The sequence below is a fragment of the Pararge aegeria genome, chromosome 12 (genome assembly GCF_905163445.1).
Source record: "Pararge aegeria chromosome 12, ilParAegt1.1, whole genome shotgun sequence".
NCBI classification, from domain to species: Eukaryota; Metazoa; Arthropoda; class Insecta; order Lepidoptera; family Nymphalidae; genus Pararge; species Pararge aegeria.
In genome coordinates, this window is record NC_053191.1 from 11,889,261 (window position 1) to 11,900,411 (window position 11,151).

General features: G+C 33.7%; 1 protein-coding gene across 6 annotated transcripts in view; it reads right to left on the reverse strand.

Moving 5' to 3' along the window:
• The window catches only part of LOC120628168 (homeobox protein cut), a 193,036-nt gene extending 182,186 nt beyond the window's left edge, over positions 1–10,850 (reverse strand). For all 6 annotated transcript variants that reach the window (XM_039896406.1, XM_039896404.1, XM_039896401.1 and 3 more), the window contains exon 1: positions 10,430–10,850. The gene's annotated coding sequence lies outside the window, so the exon portion shown is untranslated. The remainder of the gene's footprint in view (positions 1–10,429) is intronic.
• Between the last annotated feature and the right edge of the window lie 301 nt (positions 10,851–11,151).

Sequence of the window (11,151 nt, forward strand, 5' to 3'; positions counted from 1 at the left end):
TTGATTTAAATATGTCAACTTAGACCTAAAAAAAAATATTAGAATTTGTCAACTTAAAACATAAGAATATTTTCGATTTACAATAATTATAGAATTAGGATTTAATGTCACACTATTATTAATAATTGATAATTGAAAAATTTATAAGGGTCGTCATAAAAACAATAAGAAAAAGGTAGGTAGGACTACTGGTTACCAAAAATTTCTCGTATACCCAATATATAATATTTTTTCTGGTATGTTGCTTCGGCATGGCTAGTTACTACCCCCCCGACGAAGACGTACCGCTAGGCGATTAAGCGTTCCAGTACGATGACGCCTAGAAACCAACCCATATCAAAATACCCAACGGCTCAATGTCACGAACATTGACAGTGAATCGCTTAGTAGCGATCTTTGGATTAGGAAAAGATGAGCGTGAGCGGACAGGTGGTGTAAAATTATTATAAACCTACATTCAAATAGCTAAATACAAATACATAAACAAAATTGCACAAATAAGAAAAATATAATAAATAAAATAATAAAGTAACATATACTCAATCATACGTAAATACTAACTTTTCTCTCCGTTAAGTGAGATATATGAAATGCCCCCATTTTCAGATACAAAAACGATGTATTTAATTTATATATTTTTTGATAACAGAGATGGTACCCCGTACCGATGAGCTAAAAAGTACGTATCTAGTCATAGTCATCTATAATATATAAACTTGGATTACGCGAATCGCTTCGTGAAAAATTAAAACAAATAGGTATTCTTACAGTAGCTTCGCAATATATTTATAATAATAGTCTTTGTGAGACAAAATATTACTCTTTATAAACAAAAAGGGGAAATTAACAATCGACTTACCAGAAACGGACATAAATTAGTGATATCTCCATATCGTCTGAAAAAGGTGCAGAACTCCTTTGTGGGGTTGGGTATGCGCTTTTACAACATGATTCCTACCAATGCATACATTTAATAAATGTGTAAAAACGCATCTAGTACAGCGAGGTTACTATACATTTGATGAATTCCTCAATGACAAGGTAGATTGGAAGCAGCCAGCCTCGCTCTCATCTCCCGCAAGATATCAAAATGATTGTAAATGTTGATGTTGGAAAAGAGCAACTACTGAGTTTCTTGCCGGCTCTTCTCGGTAGAAGCTGCTTTCCGAACCTGTGGTAGAGTCACTACAAACATACATACTTGACGTTTCAAAAGTGCTTATAAAGTAGGCCTACTTGAAATAAATGAATTTGAATTTGAATAGGTAAATAAAAAAGTATCCTTCCATGGTGATAAATTGACGCCAGACAGTTTCATATTGCTTCCCACGCGCTGGTATGATCCGATGATCATAATTAATTCTTAGTACCATTGTAATAACAAATACTCAGGATATCGATGGCACATCCGCTCCCAGCCTCTCGGATTCAGTTTAGTTTTTATTATGCACTAGCTGACCCCCACGAGTTCGTCTGCGTACAACTTAGTTACCCATAGTTTTAGTAGTAGTAGATTTTTTTGTGATAGTAGCTCGTCCGTCTAAGTTCATTACCGCCATTCTAATTTCTGCTGCCAAGCACCATTCCTGCGAACCTAAAGGGCGTAGTTGTCGGTGTATTTACAGGCAGGCTTAACACGCCTTAGTAGTTAAAGCTGATAGTGGCAGAGCTCGTCCAGGAAAGTACTAATACTACTAAAAAAGGCTTAAGCTGTGATAGCGCAATGGGTAGGAGCTCGACTTCTCTTTCGAGGAGCCGAGCTCGAATCCCAGCACGCACTCTAACTTTTCTAAGTTATGTGCGTTTTAAGTAATTAAAAAGATCACTTGCTTTGACGATGAAGGAAAACATCGTGAGGAAACCTTCATACCTGAGAGTTTTACATAATGTTCTCAAAGGTATGCGGAGTCCACCAATCCGCACTGGGCCAGCGTGGTGGACTACGGCCTTAACCCCTTCTCATTGTTGGAGGAGACCCGTGTCTATATGATGAGGCTTAACACCTACAGTTCCGGTTGATGAACCATGCCAAGTGCTGCTTTGTTTATAATCGAAGTCAAAGATTTTACACTAACAACCACGAGGACCTTGGTCCGTCAATTTTCATCTCCTTGATAAATTATTTTTTTAAATTATGCCAAAAACTAAATATGCACTGCACTGCGGAGTTATATTGTATTGCTTTGTGTTATAATAATTATTGAAGGGGAATTAGAACCGTTGTGATATTAAACTCGATGTAACGGAATGCTTCACGATCAAGAAAGAGACAGATTAATTACTATAAAAAAAGAGTTCTTGCACCCACAAAGATTTACTCTAGGTATTGGTGATTGTTCTACACATACGATGCGACTGCTCACCCCCATCAGATCAGCTTCATCTGTCATATTATTAATATAAAATGAATACAAGCTTTTCGAATTTTTTTTATTATTCCACAACAAATTAGCTCTTGACTATCCCAGCTAGTGGTAAATAATAATGCAATAGACAGGGCATTAGACCCATCCATATCCATCGGTTTCTACGCGACATCGTACCGGAACGCTAAAACCTCTCATCAATATACTACATAATATAGCAATATCAAATATTTTTGCACTAATAAGCGAGTTTATTAATTAAATATATGACTCCATAAATAATAATAATTTTATACACAAAAGTAGAGGTTCTATGTTTGTCTTTCGACCAGCAAAGTAACAATCACCTACAAATAGTTAAATTAAAGTGTAATGATATTTTAGGTTACTTTTATGTCATCTGATACAATTGATGTTATGTTTACAAATCCTTTTCATAAACAATAATTAGTATGCGTGAACAAATTTAAACAATACATTATACAGGATGCTATAATTAGGTTTATCTAAGAAATTCAATGTTTTTTTTTGGTAATTACTTCGTATTTTAACTTTTTCTTATTTAATTTTAATGATTTATTTTTAATACCAAGTCTCTAAGACATTTATTTTAGTAATTTGTCCGCGGAATATTGAATAGGTACCTAGTTAAAGCGTGGGCCAGTCCGTGCATAGATTTGGAGCCATAAAAATTAAAATTACTATCCAATCATGTTACCAACCGTCATATTTATGTTAAACGTTTATACTAAATGGGCACATTGACATTAAATTTTGGAACGTAGATAATAAATTATAACGGCGATTAAAGATTTGACACTATGCAGTAATGTCAAAATTAATAAAAATCGAAAGTTTATTGCATTCTGATTAATTTTGTCGATATTCATTGGTTAAACTGAATATATCTATTATTCCTAGAGTTCTAAATTATTCCTATTAATGTCTAGACTATATATGTAATATAATTACCATAAATTATTGGTTACTGGATCACATAATTCAGGTTTGTTAGATAATAATATTTTTTTTGCTATACTTAATCTTAATAAAAGTCATTTACATGCCTGTCTCGTAAAAATTCGAAAACGGCTTTAGATACAGATAAAAAAGAGGTTTATCTCGTCAATATCTATAGAGTTTTTGAAATAAGATTTTTTTTTAGAAAAAACACAAAGGAAAAATCGGCACTTGATACTTTCGATCGGACGTAATATAATTTCTAAATTTTTCAGGTAAGTATTAAAATCAACTATTACTTCTAGTGGTAGAGTGGTAACTGTCTACTAATCCAATGCGAAAGAACAGAAAGTATACATTCCTAAATTTTCGTACCCAGGTTTCGGGCCCGGGACGTCCCACTTACAAGACAACAGTGCTGGCCACTGCGCCCGTTAAGAAATCAATTAATTATTGGACAAATAAAAAAATAACTTTTTTTTTTTATTCATTAATTTAAATGCAGATCATTCTGTATAAGAAGGTTTAAAGTGTCTCAATCATTATCGGCCAATATGTGACCTATTGCGCCGGATGTGTCCCACGAGTTGGATGCAAATTGTTTATCATTTGCGAACTGACACCTAAGATATTTTTACTAAGCTTAATTGTTTACTAGCTGCGCGACCACGCTTCTCTTTATCACAGACTGATATTTGAAACGTTATACAAACAAACATTCATAAATAAATGAAATAAGTACTGTTTAAAATTTTTAATGCGTTCCATTTAGCAATTTTCGAGTTTCGCGTAAACTATCATATGGGAGTATAGTTATTGAGAAAAACCATGAGGGTTAACTGCGTCACCGGGAGGGCGACTGAGAAGCTCACCAGGAGTTGGGCCTTGGGCTCAAAGACAAGGGTAAGGTAAGGGTGGCTGTTTCGGGCTCGGACCTCGGCTTAGTTTGGACTTTTTTTTGAACTACGTAATAAAAGTTAAATGGAACGTTTAAAAGACCGTTAAGAATATAATCAAATTACATCTCAATGAGCGATAGCTGCATTTATAATTACCAAGAAAAAAACCACTATCTTACGCCTCTGGTTTTGCTCGGGCTCCAGCGCCATCTGTCGGGCTGATTTGTGAATCTAAACCATTCAGGGTGCCACCCAAACGTATACCAAAAAAAATCATTCAAATCGGTCCAGCCGTTTAGGAGGAGTTCAGTGACACACGCACACAAGAAATATATATATATATATATTAATATATTTATATACCTATAGGCTATAGTGTAAAATGGTTTGGGCACCCGATTAGCGTTTATCGATTCTGTGGTGTTTGTGGTGCTGAGAATATTATTTAATTAATAATGCGCCGCCTGTCTTTTGCGCCATTGGTCTGGAACTTCTGGAAGAGATCGCTATGTAACGATAAGGACGCCAAATTGCATGCATTGTGTTGTTTTTACTATATTTTTTTATTTGCATTCTGTTTTTATGTCGTGTACTATAAAAGTTAATTCATTCTATCATTCATTCACTCGTATACTATTCTAGTATATCTATAACAAGTACCGGAAGTTAGCTAGTGTTGAGATGTGGCGTATCGCTTACACCATGTGTTATAATGGTCTTGCTCGTTAATGTATGAACGTTACATATGGACCTGCTGACGCTATGGCCGTACTGACTAGTACAGCTTAAAACTGATGCTGCAGCACCCTAGCGCCCTCAGTGACAATCCGTCTCTGTGTCGACGCGGTCTATTTCACCACTCCTCAGCCAGCCTATATCCGGCTCGAAGGACCAATGAACGCACCTACACCAAACCCGAGTGATAAAATAAAACTCTGAGCAAGATTTTGTTCACTGTAATTCTCAACCTTAATAACATTCAAGGAGGCCTATTCTAATTATTAGTAAAGAATCTTCTTAGCGCGATACAATATTAAATAAGACCAAAACAGCGCCATCTATCGCATTACTTAAAAAATAACTTATTCAACCTTAAACATATTGTATTGAATGTATTAATCATCGATAATTGACTTAAAATAGCATCTTGGGTAATTATCTATGCCTGAGAAGTGGCCTGCTTAGGCCTGAATTTTCATTATATAGTTGTTTTTACCTACACTTGGAGGTAATATCAAATTTGTAAATTTAAAACGCATATAAAAATTTCTGAAAGCATTTGAGCTCTTTGGAAATCACAGCCTGAGTGCTTTACCAAATAAGCTACGGTTCTTTACCATCGATGCCGAAATTAATGTCTGTTTATGAGTTTTATAGCGACCGGTAGCGTTATCTAGTAGAAAACATTGCAGTTTCGATTAACTTTTAACATAATTGTATCCTAATATCTGCGATATGAAGCGGTGATAGCCCAATGGGTAGGATTTCGATTTCACATTCAAAGAGCCAAGTTCAAAACCTAGCACGCTCTTACTTAGTAACGCCTTTTAAGTTATTCAAATATCACTTGCATCAACGGTGATGGAAAGCATCGCTCGTTAGGAAACCTGCTTTCCCGAGAGTTATCCATAAAGTTCTCAAAGGTGCCTTGTGAGAGACCCGTGGCCTGTAATTGGTGCATATGATGATGAATTTCAGCGAAAGGTTAAGTCCCAGTTACCTGAGTTGTTATTTGAGCTAACTAAGATTCCGAAGCATTTCAGTAGCAGCCAAGATGCAGAAACATTGGGATGCATTTACTTAAATTATTAATGCTGACTATCCACCGTTTTACTACCACAAATAATCGACATTGAATTTTTTTTATAATAATTCTGCGCTGAAAACTTTTTTATTTTACTTATAATTAATACATAGGTAATTTGTTTTAGTACTATCGTTAACCACAGATCATAGAAACAACTTATAAATTATGATTTGTATGCGCAAAGAAATCCCCAGTTACTACTGGTGATTTCTTGTTATAATCAAACATAAAGACAATGAAAACGTGTCGATTCCATTCAATACAATTTCTAGTGATAAAAAACATCGCTCGATCTGAACAATAGAAAATCGTTTATGGTTTTGCTCTACGGTATGTCTATGTGATTCATAGTGGTATTTCTTTTTTATACCTACTGCAAGATATTGTTTGCCTCCGATCTCACCTGATGGAATGGGACACTGCAGTCTAACGTACATTTTATACACTATTCAATCAATCTATACATTATATACCACCTTATTACTTACCATCTTGTTATCAAAAGATTTCGTATCAAATAACAAAGCTTTTGTATCATATCATCACATTATTAATACAATTGTTTTTATTTGCAACACAATTTATTTTTGGTTGAAGGGACAAAAGGCGGCCTTATCGCTTCTTATTGATCTGTGCTTGGCAAACTTAGCACTAGGACATCTATAACATACAGTGTGGTGTAAAGTAGGTATAGTTGTATATTTATAATATGTATAAAATTACAGAAATATTCATAAAATAAAAAATATTAAAATCGTGGTAACGCGCTAATATATTTTTTTTCATTTTAAATTAGTAAATACACATTGGAGGTGTATCCTGTCCCAACAAAAGCCACCAAACCAGATAATGTGACTATTTCGTATCCACTCAATTTCCGTAGATCTTCATTCGTTCCTAATAAAATGATTTATATCCACAAGGAAATAGGTAAGAAGTTTTGATATCTCAAAAAAAACTATCATCATTGTTTAAGATAGAACGGAGTTCGAAGTAAAATCATCGCATAAAAAATAACTTCAAACTAACTTTCGAAAGTCTGATCAAAATGACACAATTACCGTAGAAAGGGGTCAATAACCTCCAGTGACGCCATCTGTTCGAATTTCATGGAACTTCTTAATACAAATGTCAAAGACAGATATTAATTGTTTTTAAATCTTTCTATTCAGTTGTTTGCAGCACGGAATTATTCCATTTGTTAAAATAAATATTGGCAAACGTTTAACTATTTTTCCTATTAAACCAGTTATGTGTCTCTACCTACCAAACGTGGTAGGATTAATTATTGCCGATTGTTTTCAAAGCGAAGTTTCATAATGCTTTCGGCATTCTATGAGCAAATCTGGGATTTAAAAAAAAAACTAAGCGAGCCATTAGCGTAATCTACATTTCAGATACCTATTGGATCCGTAACTGTAAGACAAAGTAAAAACTCACATAGTAATAATATTGGAAGGAATCATCTCATTCTATTACATTAATTTAGATTCATTTTACTGTTGTTCCACAAAAAATAGCAGCCACGGATCTTAGAGATAAGTGATTCAACACGTTTTCTTATAAGGCACTAATATAGACACAAGTTTCTGTGCATCATGATGGCCCAAAAAACCGTCGCAGCAACATCATCGTTCTTAATTCATTGACTGTCATCTGTTATTCTACTAAAAAATAAAAGAAAACTCTTTTTGTCATCTGACAAGAAATAGAAAATCAATATCTTCTAAAATTTTTACAAAAAGAGACTTGAGATATTAGTGATATTTACTCTATAAGAAAAAATCTAAAAAAAAAATAGATTGTGATATTTAATCATGAAATAACGAAAAAAAACATTTTGTTAACTGACAAGAAATAGCATTTGTCTAATTTAATTAATTTTATATTAGCTTTGTTTTTTCTAGTATCTATAGGTACCTACTGCGATTTTACCTGGTGTGGGGATACCCCCCTTTGGTGATGATGCAGTCTAATATAGATAAGTGATGGTGTAAACACCAATTTTTTTTTGTGAAAGACTTTCACGAAAAAATGAACTCAATTTCTTAAAATTTTCACTACCTACCTTCTGGCAATAAACTTAATTTAATTTAATAAAAATCTATATTTTTTGGTCTCCAAGGAACAAGTGCACGTAGCTTTATTGCTAATAAAATACATTAAAAATAGTAGGATCTACCTATCTTTTTATTAAAATTATAGTTACTATTAGCTAGTTAATTCAGTGAAATAATAAATTATATCACTTTCTTACTTAGTATGTTATATGGTTATAAGTTATAAACACATTTATTCTTCTATTTTAAGTTTCTACCCACTGTGGGATAATAGAATATTTTAGATATGCAATATCAAAAATTACCAAAAAATATCTACATAGGTAGGTATCAAGTAAAATGAGACAATAAAAGAGCCTTTCTGCAAATAATTTTGTATAATTTTTCTCAATAATGGAAATCGAATCACTATACTGTATTCTTACACTCTACAAACGATGTAAAGCAAATAATCATTTCACAAGGTTTTTTTAGCGTTATTTATTTGATTATCTCTAAAATATAATTTTTATTAATACATAACTATAACCTAAAATAAACTATTTAGAAACTAAATAAAATCTAAAACGTCCTCGAAACCACCGCAGCGAGGCACAGTTCCTAAGATGCTGGCAGCATTGCCCCTCTGGATGGCCAAACTAATTCGTTGGCCAAGGTAACTGCCCGCTCTAGGATCACCGGTAGACTCGATAACCCTTTTCGATAATTCTTTGAAAAGGGCTCTTGCCTCCGGACCCCACGGTCCCAAAGTCTCTGCTCCAAAAGGCACAAAAATGAAGCTGCTATCCAGGTTTTCATATTTAGCGTTATTGCATTTTGGTTCAAGATTTATTTAAGTATATAAAAACGTATTCAATGCGCTAAAAATTATCATAACGCATTAAAACATTGAAACAGTTATAAAAAATAAAGAATTTTATACTTATTTCAAATAAAGAAGTTTCCAGTTGGATGCAGTTGTATACCTACATTTCGTTAACAGCAAACAAAATTCTCTTCAGAATCTTATTAGAATAAAAAGTTAAGTATGCCCTACGTAGAGGCTGGAAAATCGAGCGATGTAATTTAGTTGCATAGGTAAATTAAAATAGGTGGACACCTGTTTTACATTTTAATTATACTTGTTATTTTACCTGTCTATCTATTTTTTTTTAATTGGCTATTTTGAAATTTACAAGTAAAATCAAATTCATAATATTAAGTACATACGACTTTATAGATTGAAATTCGAAATTTAAAAAAGAAACTAAAATATTATCATAAAATTACCCACAATAATAACAATTTAACTAAAACTTAATATACGTTATACTAGTTCTATCTAAAGGAAATAATGTCATTGTCCGTATAAAAATAAACCCCGTATGAAGTGCAGGGGAGTTTAGGGTAAAGCACTCAGTAATTGACACTCATCAATCACGTACAACAAAACGAATCGGTTTGAATCGGTTTGTATCGGCATGCCATGCCGACGCACCGGGCGACCGGGCTACACTTGCACCAATTAACTCTCACTCAATGAGCTATTTGATCTACTAAATGTTAATTTTGCACCACAATTGTAACTTTCTTATCAAGATGTACTGACTTACGATGTTAATATTAAAACAAATATTTAATAAATATCATAATATTTGACATCTAAGTGGTCTTGAAACATGTAAGTTAAATTTTGGAAAGGTACAAATAATGTTTTCTTATATTTAATTATTTTTTCCATAAAGATCTATCTACCTACCTATTATTGAGCATTCACTAAACAATTAAATTTTATTTAGCGCAATTATCAGTTATTCAGTCATGAAATATGAATTAAAATTTTTCTTGCATTTTGTTGCGATATGATAAGAAATAAAAAAAATATTTTGACCATGTTCATAATTTTTTTTTACATTCAATATAAATATACTTTCTATTATATTTTTGTTGAGGTAAAAAATTGATAGCTTGTATTTATTTTATAAATCGCAAGGGTTACGAATGATACATTTTTAATGGACTTATGTTTATTTCGATAGTTTTGTGGTTCATATATAAGTAAAACACTTATAGCTTGTCGTTAACATATTTAAATAGATTTTTCTTATTGGAGTTTGTATGCAAAATTTCAGTTGTTCTCACTTAAACATATTCCAATCCTTAATTTTTTTAATGTGTTCTCATTATTATTTATTAACTTTGCCTTAATATTTTGATCACTTAAGAGTCCATGAGTTAAGTGACTTAATATAAATAAGCTTGATTTAAAAAATTATTTTCACAAATAGATCATTGGAGTTCCATAAAAAAAAATTAAATTTGGTGCCACTGGTACGATGAGTATAAAATAAAACTTACTGTTATTTGAAGTTCAGTTGTCACATGAGATGATAATGTCTCAGTGATGTCCACATAACACTCTACTAGTCAGTTATCACATCAACAAAAAATCGTTTTAGATATGGTTTTCCAATATTCACTCACAAAGTCATTAACAAATAATATTGTAAAGCAAACAGCTACGCCCAAAATAATCTTACGAGTCAGTGCGAAAACAAAACAATAACATAACACAGAGCGCACAATAATAATTATTCAAGTTCACTGTAGCGCGAAAAAAAATAATAAACAAAAATAGTACACAAGTGTCGAAAGTTCACTTTTCACAATCGATAATCGGATGAACGGTTTCGATCCGATTAGTTATTACGTAAGGTGATCCTTTAAGCGGGAGCGGAACGACGTGGTCGCGGGCGCGCGTCGTAGCCGCGACAGTCGACTGCAGTGCGATCCTTCGGACGAGGCCCCACCAACACTACGCGCATCTGAGGCTCACTCCTTGGCGCGGCCCCGCCCAGTGGGACGCTACTCGGCAGCTAAGATGACCGTCTCCCTCCTTGTCGCTCGCTACCGATACTCCGCTGCCCGTCCCGCTCGCTCGAGGCGACAGTGGGGCGCGCCAATAGGATCGGTTCGGATCGAGTCGAGACGATGAATCGAGATGTGTACTTAGGTATCGCTGCACAAGTCCTTTTGTTGTAGTCGATAATAGGATGCGCTTTTTTTTGCGGCGCAATCGA